This window comes from Macaca thibetana, chromosome 14 (genome assembly GCF_024542745.1).
Source record: "Macaca thibetana thibetana isolate TM-01 chromosome 14, ASM2454274v1, whole genome shotgun sequence".
Taxonomy (NCBI): domain Eukaryota; kingdom Metazoa; phylum Chordata; class Mammalia; order Primates; family Cercopithecidae; genus Macaca; species Macaca thibetana.
This window is the reverse complement of record NC_065591.1, coordinates 61,432,686-61,442,199: the sequence shown is the minus strand read 5'-3', so window position 1 is coordinate 61,442,199 and position 9,514 is coordinate 61,432,686. Positions and strand designations below refer to the sequence as shown.

Sequence of the window (9,514 nt, the reverse complement as noted above, 5' to 3'; positions counted from 1 at the left end):
TTGTGGGTTATCCTGCAGGTAGGATCCTGAAAGTCTGTGGCAAGAGTATGTCACTACATGCCTATGTTTTTCATCCCTTCCCTACCAGCACTCAGGGCCAGAAAGGAGTCCTAGTGCTCGGCAACCCCATACAGGCTTCCAGCTTCTCCCTGTTTCAGTATTCTCCTGTATCTACTCTGGATGCCTTCTTTCCGAAGATCCACTCAGGGTGTGTTGGTCTCTTGATGACCTGGTCTCTTCATGGGAGAAGCTCCTACTGGCTGTGGCTAGTTAACCACATGGCTCTCTCCCTAATCAAAGAAAATTTGTACTTCTATTTTTTAGGCTCACTAGGCCTTCCTCTAATATAAGAAAATCAAATACTGAACATAGGTTTAAGGTGTATGGGAAAAATATCTGAGTAATAATATTTTTGTCTTGCTCTGTCATGGGTATGTTTTCATCCTCGAGGGCCAGTGCTGGGCAGGATGGTGAGAAGAGAGAGAGAAGAGAAACTCAGAAGAATTATAGTAGGATGAAATTCTTGCTCTCTGTGTTTCATGGGTAAGACCAACAGAAGGGTTAAGAAAACTAGAATCTAATGCAGAATGAAAAAAAATACAAATTCATGTTTCTTGGAGTTTTATGGAATTAATTTCTGTGTAAACTCAGGCAAGAGGGGAAAGGCAAAAGGAGAACGTGGTAGAGGAGGGTATGTCCCTAGGATGACTGACCACCAGCCTCATTTTCTGATTACCACAAAGAGGTCCTGACCTACCTCAATTAAGCTACCTTCAGACCTCATTAGCTCTACTACAGCAAGAACTTGTTTGCTCTTGCAGTTATAGTTCAGTTGGCTGAGAAGTTTTTTTCAGCCAGATAGTGTTTTAAAAAACAATAAATGGCAGCAGAGGCACAGAGTTTATCTTCTGAGTTGAGTAATGTGCAGCAAGGGCACTTCCTCATCAGGAGGATTTCCAATATTCCATTATCAACTGGACACATTTTCTACCTGGACTCATGCACCGCTTTGGACTCAGGACCCTCTATTGTTTAATTTCGTTCTCAGATAAGAAGTAATCTACTTGTTGGTGTTTGTACATTTGAACATAGGCAATCAGATGCCCTCCAGACAACTGAGGAGAGCATTTGCTTGTAAATGCTTTCAGGAGTCCTAGAAACAGCATACAGCATATAAAGTCATCAGTTACTTTGTGAATTCTCATCTTCCTAACCTCAAAAAACTAATCAAGAATCTATTCCGCGGTGGCTCAAGCCTGTAATCCCAGCACTTTGGGAGGCCGAGACGGGCGGATCACGAGGTCAGGAGATCGAGACCATCCTGGCTAACATGGTGAAACCCCGTCTCTACTAAAAAATACAAAAAAATTAGCCGGGCGTGGTGGCGGGCGCCTGTAGTCCCAGCTACTCTGGAGGCTGAGGCAAGAGAATGGCGTGAACCCGGGAGGCGGAGCTTGCAGTGAGCTGAGATCCGGCCACTGCACTCCAGCCTGGGCGACTGAGTGAGACTCTGTCTCAAAAAAAAAAAAAAAAAAAAGAATCTATTCCAAAAAATAACCCTCTGCAGGGAACAGGAGGACTATTAAGCAAATAGTAACTTGACATGTATGTCAGAAATCAAGATTTGGTCTCATTGTTTTGTCATATTAGGGGTAGGTGGGTGTGATTTCATTCATATTTATAAAGGATTTTTACTTTGTTTCCATTATGCATGGAAGACTTGTCTATCAAAAATGTGTATGAAAATAAATAGAATAAATTATCCATTGAATAGGCATTAATTAGTTCGTTTGATTTCTACATGTACAATTCAGGTGTCAGCTGACAACCCATAAATATTTGCACAAATGAATATTTGCACAAACCTCCAGTACTCCAAATGTAAAGTATAATTGCCAGCCAAAACTTTCTATAAATTTCTGGAGGCATGTGTAACTTATCCAGAGCATTGGTGTGTGATAGGCTTTATTAAAGGTATAGATGACATACTGATCTCAACTAATAGAAATGCAAACAGCAGTGCTGGCTATGAGATCACCTGGATATATCATTTACTGCCAGCCATGTAAATCAAGATACTCTCCCTAAAGTGTTTCTCAGCCTTCATTCTTCCTAGCAGAGATATTAAGTAACACTCTTTTACTCAATCCCAGGTTTTTTTTTTTATTATTATTATACGTTAAGTTTTAGGGTACATGTGCACAACATGCAGGTTTGTTACATATGTATACTTGTGCCATGTTGGTGTGCTGCACCCATCAACTCATCAGCACCCATCAACTCGTCATTTACATCAGGTATAACTCCCAATGCAACCCCTCCCCCCTCCCCCTCCCCATAATAGGCCCCGGTGTGTGATGTTCCCCTTCCGCAGTCCAAGTGATCTCATTGTTTAGTTCCCACCTATGAGTGAGAACAGGCGGTGTTTGGTTTTCTGTTCTTCTGATAGTTTGCTGAGAATGATGGTTTCCAGCTGCATCCATGTCCCTACAAAGGACACAAACTCATCCCTTTTTATGGCTGCATAGTATTCCATGGTGTATATGTGCCACATTTTCTTAATCCAGTCTGTCACTGATGGACATTTGGGTTGATTCCAAGTCTTTGCTATTGTGATAGTGCTGAAATGAACATACGTTGTGCATGTGTCTTTATAGCGGCATGATTTATAATCCTTTGGGTATATACCCAGTAATGGGATGGCTGGGTCATATGGTACTTCTAGTTCTAGATCCTTGAGGAATCGCCATACTGTTTTCCATAATGGTTGAACTAGTTTACAATCCCACCAACAGCATAAAAGTGTTCCTATTTCTCCACATCCTCTCCAGCACCTGTTGTTTCCTGACTTTTTAACGATTGCCATTCTAACTGGTGTGAGATGGTATCTCATTGTGGTTTTGATTTGCATTTCTCTGATGGCCAGTGATGATGAGCATTTTTTCATGTGTCTGTTGGCTGTATGCATATCTTCTTTTGAAAAATGTCTGTTCATATTCTTTGCCCACTTTTTGATGCAGTTGTTTGGTTTTTTCTTCTTGTAAATTTGTTTGAGTTCTTTGTAGGTTCTGGATATTAGCCCTTTGTCAGATGAGTAGATTGCAAAAATTTTCTCCCATTCTGTAGGTTGCCTGTTCACTCTGATGGTAGTTTCTTTTGCTGTGCAGAAGCTCTTTAGTTTAATTAGATCCCATTTGTGAATTTTGGCTTTTGTTGCCCTTGCTTTTGGTGTTTTAGACATGAAGTCCTTGTCCATGCCTATGTCCTGAATGGTACTACCTAGGTTTTCTTCTAGGGTTTTCATGGTATTAGGTCTAACATTTAAGTCTCTAATCCATGTTGCATTAATTTTCCTATAAGGAGTAAGGAAAGGATCCAGTTTCAGCTTTCTACTTATGGCTAGCCAATTTTCCCAGCACCATTTATTAAATAGGGAATCCTTTCCCCATTCCTTGTTTTTCTCAGGTTTGTCAAAGATTAGATGGCTGTAGATGTGTGGTATTATTTCTGAGGGCTCTGTTCTGTTCCATTGGTCTATATCTCTATTTTGGTACCAGTACCATGCTGTTTTGGTTACTGTAGCCTTGTAGTATAGTTTGAAGTCAGGTAGCGTGAGGCCTCCAGCTTTGTTCCTTTGGCTTAGGATTGTCTTGGCAATGCGGGCTCTTTTTTGGTTCCCTATGAACTTTAAAGCAGTTTTTTCCAATTCTGTGAAGAAATTCATTGGTAGCTTGATGGGGATGGCATTGAATCTATAAATTACCTTGGGCAGTATGACCATTTTCACGATATTGATTTTTCCTATCCATGAGCATGGAAGCCACTCCTCAGTGAAATAGAGGACTCAATCCTAGTTTTAACACAATGTGAAGATATTTTGGGGAATGGATATAATTCTGATGGTTATGTATTTTTCCTCCCAGCTTTGTTTAGGTTTTTGTTTGTTTGCTTATAAGGAATATAACAGTTCATTCATTTATTTTTTCACAAAACAATATTTATTGAAACCTACTATGTGCCCATCCCTGTGTTACATTTGAGGACTCAGTGATTATGAGATTTAATAACTAGGGTTTATGGGAGAAACCTATCTAAAGAGATATAGGAGGGATATGTCAACATATCTTTGGATTTGTTTACTAACTAAATATTCCTTTTAAAATGCTTTTAAATTCCTTCTTACAAAGCCTCACCATGATTTGAATGGCTGCACTGTGATGGCAGTGTGTTACTGGTGAACATGTTAATGTTCATATGCACTGTATGAGGGCAGCACAACAGCTTAGGACCAACCACAGTGCTATGTATTTAAGGCAAATACCTCAGAACTGGAAGCTGGGGAAACTGATTTTTTACAATGAAAAACAGATAATAAGCAACCATGACTGAGAGTCAGTTTTTAATTAGTCTTAATAGCTAAACTTAATGTCTCTGACTGGGAAAAATTATTCAGTGAATTTTAAACAAAATAGAATTTAATCATTTCCCAAGTAGGTTTTTCTATATTTGAAAAAGCAAATATATATTGTGAACACAAAATGGATTGGGTGATTTTAACACAAAAATCTGAGAATTAGAGTGTTGTGAGGTAGGGGGAAGGGGGAGGGATAGAATTGGGAGATATATCTAATGTAAATGACGAGTTAATGGGTGCAGCACACCAACATGGCACACGTATATATATATATATAACAAACCTGCACATTGTGCACATGTACCCTAGAATATAAAGTATAATTTAAAAAATAGAAATTTAATGAATATTGACTAAATGTTGAAGTGCAAGTAAAAGGAAAAATCTGAAACTCAAAGAAATTCCTTCAAAAAAGATAGATTCAAAACATACGTAACTGGGTTACAGGAATGGAAGTATTTTGCATATCAAGTATTCAGCAAGGTATGGAGATCAATAGTTGCATTCAACAAGAAATACAATTCAACATTCAGAATTCAAATATCTAATAAGAAAATTTTTACAAATAACATAGAAATAAAAATTTAATATAAAATGGAAAAGAATTATGAGACTACTGGACAATTTGTATAAACTGGAAAATTTGACCTTATTTGAAAACATATCTAGATTTTTTTCAAAAAATTGTTAACAAACCCTCTCAGCCTTCAATTCATATAAAATATATAAACAGGTTGATAATTTATCATTTACTTAGATGATAATACACTGTAAAATATTTATATTACCAATTTGAATGAGTATATTTTATTTAATAAAGAAGAGGCTTTTTCATAAGTCTGTTAATTAGAGAATTAGGCAATATTCATTAGACAATAGTAAAACTATATCTGTATATTTACATATATGTGATGATATAAATGATAGGAATACTTTTTAGTGTTGCAGAAGGACTCACTCTTCCCATTCATATGCCTTACTGTGAGAATTCCCAATTTTTCAGTGGAAATGAAAGGATGTATTTTTTAAAAGCCTAAAAAATATTGAAGTCAGTAATGTGGTTTCTGATATTCAGATGCAGACACTGAAATGTTAGGATTAATAAAAAAGACTTGAAACAAAAAAGAGGGAGATTCCTATCATCAGCATGGCCCTAAGTGCCATGGATTCGTCTTTGTCATCAATGTCTTTATTTTTGCTCATAACTGTGTATAGAATTAGCACATATCTCTTTTTTGTCTCTTTGTATAAATAAGCATAGCTTTCTGGGATGACTTGTGGGATCCCCTGGAGGGAGAGGCAATGGCAGAATAGCTTTTATAGTTTTGCAGCTCTAGGGGTCCCTCTGTTGCTGTTCAAATGGCTCAAAGTAGCACTTTCTTTGAGGCCACTTCTGTGTGTTAGAGCAAAGTCTGGTCCTGGAGGACATTCTGCTTCCTTCTGTTCCAGCCCTAGAACTCCACAGGTTTTGAGAAGCTGTATTTAGCTGTTGCATCACTTTCTTGTGTCTGCTTTCCCTAAGTCCTTTCCTCTACCATCAGAGCCTTCTTTCTCTCTTGTGCAATTGGATCTTTATGTGTTTTAATGTGCTTTTCTTTGGGCTGAGGCTACATCCTTTTGGAAGAGCTTATTTGCTGGACATTTTTGAGATTTTCAAATGCTGAGGATCACCACAGCACTGCTTTATCCTCTTATGTTTATGAGCACTTAGAGCCTGCAAGTACTGTTCCAAGTTTCACCAATCTCAAAACCATCTGCCCAGATTTTTGCTTAGTATACCGTCCTGTCCAATTAGGGACAATACTTTTCTGTCATGTGATTTTGACAAAGATGTCATCTGTAAGTTTTAATTTTGTTTTGCTTTTCTCTCCTGGTTGCTTAATGAGACATTCAGAGGTTGTTTGGGAGTAATTCAAGGCTATACTGCAACTATGGTTAGTAAGTGATCATGTTATTTGATCCCTAGGGCTTTATTTTAGAAAAGTTATTCCATGATCCTATGAGGAAAAAAAAATTATTAGCTATTGCTTTTTAAAAAGCAATTTTTTTCTTACATGTCTTCATTCCCTAATCATCCATCGGAGTTGAGTTATTCCATGGCCTGTCCACTGCCTGTTTACTCTCCAGTTGAAGTCCACATATCATTCTTTCTAAATCTGCTAAGTGCCGGCCTGCCTGTGTGGTCTGGGTTGTGTTTTCTTGGCATGGTTTTTCAGAGGATTTCTTTCTTTGTGGCTTTAATTCTCTGTAAATTTGCTGACAGCTTTCAGCTATCTCTCCTCTGCTCAAGCAGGTGCTTAAGCTTGTTGTCTGGGTTGCTCACTGCAGGACACGAGCCCAGATTTCAGCCAACTATGCGACTAAGTAACCACTGCCACTGAAGCGGACTTGCCACTCCATTAATCAACAACCTCTGTTAGGCTTCGATTTGGAGTTCTCATTAGCTGCCTCTAGTCATTCAGTCCTCTCTGTAGTCATGCCCAAAGGATGACAGCATGTGGCTTTTCCATAAAACATTTTTCTTTGTACTAAACTTCTGAATTCCATGTGTTGTATGGTTTCTATTTTTGTTCCATTTTATAGAACTCTGGAGTATTCTTATTTCAAAAGTGTAAACTTGGTCACAGCTATTATGTATTTTTTAGTTTTTGAGTTTAAAGATATTCAAAATGATTATTTATTTAAATATTCTGGGCTGATATGATCTCAGGTAACATAATCTACATTATAACATATAACTAATGTAGGCATTCGTTTTTGTCTGTTTCTGAGAATCGCTTGAAAGCATAGATGTTACTACTAGTACATTGGGACAAAAAGGATTCAATTCAAGACTCTCTTTCTTGTTGGGTCTGAGAGAAGTCACTTGTGGCAACCTGTGACACAGTTAATTACAACATAGGGCAGCCTGATGTTTTAAGTTACGGGTTGTAGCCTGGCTAACGCATATAACTACTGGCAGGTACACAATTGTAGGTGTATGTCTGGAGGGAGATTGAAAGGCTCCAAAGGACTAACCTGGTACATGCAAACATCAGCAACAACAAAGAACCTCTAAGGCTTTCCGGGACAGTTCTCCTTGATCAGACTTATTTCCCAGTAATATCTTGTGTAGTCTCCTGCGAATCTCCTTAGTCTTGATGGAATAGATAATTGGGTTGAGCATCGGAGGTACAAAGAGATAGACCAGAGACGTGAACTTATGCACATATTCAGGAGCATGCTTCCCAAATTGATGAACCATGGACACACTAACCACAGGCATGTAGAAGATTAGCACAGCACAGACATGTGACACACATGTGTTGCGTGTCTTTAGCCTCTCATCCCTGGAGGCGATGGCCAGCACTGAATGTAGAATGAGCACATAGGAGAGAAAGATGAGCAGTGCATCTACACCAAAGGCAGATATGACAATGAACAGGCCATACATGCTGTTGATGGTAGTGTCTCACAGGGCAGGCAAATCAGGTCTACGTGCAGACAGTAGGAATGGGTCAGTACCACACGGGCCTTGCAGAAAGGCAGCCTCTTCAGGAGGAAGGGAAGTGGGAAGACCATGCAGAAGCTGCGGATGACAATGGATATGCCAATGTGGGCCACACGGGCATCAGTGAGCACTGTGGCATAGCGCAAGGGGTTACAGATGGCCACATAGTGGTCGAAGCTCATGGCCAGCAGGATGCCAGACTCTATCCAGGAGGAAAAGTGGATGAAGAACATCTGGGCCAGGCAGGCATCAAAAGTCGTCTCTGGGGCATGAAAACACACAGCAGCCAGTACAGCGGGCAATGTAGAAAGGACACACCCAGGTCATTAACAGACAAAAGAGACAGGAAGTAGTACATTGGCTGGTGCAAGCTCTGCTCTTCCTTTACGATAAAGAGGATGAGGATGTTGCCCAGGAAGGAAATAGCATAAAGCAGCAGCAGAAGGGCAGCCAGCCAGTGCTCCAGGCCCTTCATCTCTGGGAAGCCTGTTAGAGTGAAGCTGGTAGTACTTGAGATGTTAGTCCCAAAGTCCCCCATCAGGGTTTCTCAGTGACTTTTAGGGAAATCAACCTGGGTGGATTGAGGTGAGATGGTGGCAGAAGTGAAGACTAGGAGTGGCTGATATCTAAAACTAGGAGAGACAATGATGCTTAGATTCCAGTGCCAAAGATTTGGAAAGTTCAGAAAAAAGCAGGACACATTTCAGACCTTCTACAGTCTGGCAACACCCCTAGATCTGTCATGAGTTCCAGGTTTTCCCCCACAGAAATTTTTGACTAATTTTTAGATATTATCTTTTATTTTTCTTGTGTCTATATATATTTTTTACATTGGTTCAAATCTTTCTCTAATGGTAAAAAATGGGTTCCCCTTTCTCTCTACCAGGTCATAGCCATCAGTTTCTTCCATAAGTGAGGTGCACCATGTCCTCCATGAAGTCTTTCCTTAATATTCCCATCCACTGATTGATTCTGTCTTGTGCAAGTGATGACATCTTTTGTGTATATTCTAAGCTGCTTCTCCTGTCTTGCCTACACTCAAGCATTATTTCAGTTCTCTGCCTTTCCTTGTGGCTGGAACCCCTCACTTATTCACCAAGGGTCTAGAATGTCACACTTCTCTACACTTTATTCTCTTGGTTTTGCCCTTCTATATTTTAACATGGATTTTTTTAAATCTCTGTTCAGACCACAGATTCTCAAATTCTGCTGTATGCTAGATTCAATTAAGAAGCATTAAAATATTGCTTTCCTCAGAAGAAACCTACCAATTAATTTTGACACTGTGCAGGTAGAACTTACAAATCAGCATGTGTTTAAACTCACAGGCAATTCCAACATGCAGCCAAGTGTGAGTATCAGGAATGTAGGTGACTCCTATCACCATTCAAATATGTCCCACCCATATTCCTCCCTGAGGATCAATTTGGGGAGTTACTATCATAGGAAACAAACAATCACAAACTTCAGCAAACCTCTTAATTGCCCCCTCATTTCTTCCTAGTAATCACCCATTTTCCACTCACTTTCACAATTAATACCTTTGAAATTATTATCTACCCAAAATGTCCTCCTTGTCTCTGCTCTGAGCCTCAATTATCCCAAATATA

The 9,514-nt window shown here is 39.3% G+C and overlaps 1 pseudogene; it reads right to left on the bottom strand.

Moving 5' to 3' along the window:
- Positions 1–7,448: 7,448 nt before the first annotated feature.
- Positions 7,449–8,560, bottom strand: LOC126936475 (olfactory receptor 51I2-like; annotated as a pseudogene).
- Positions 8,561–9,514: the final 954 nt, after the last annotated feature.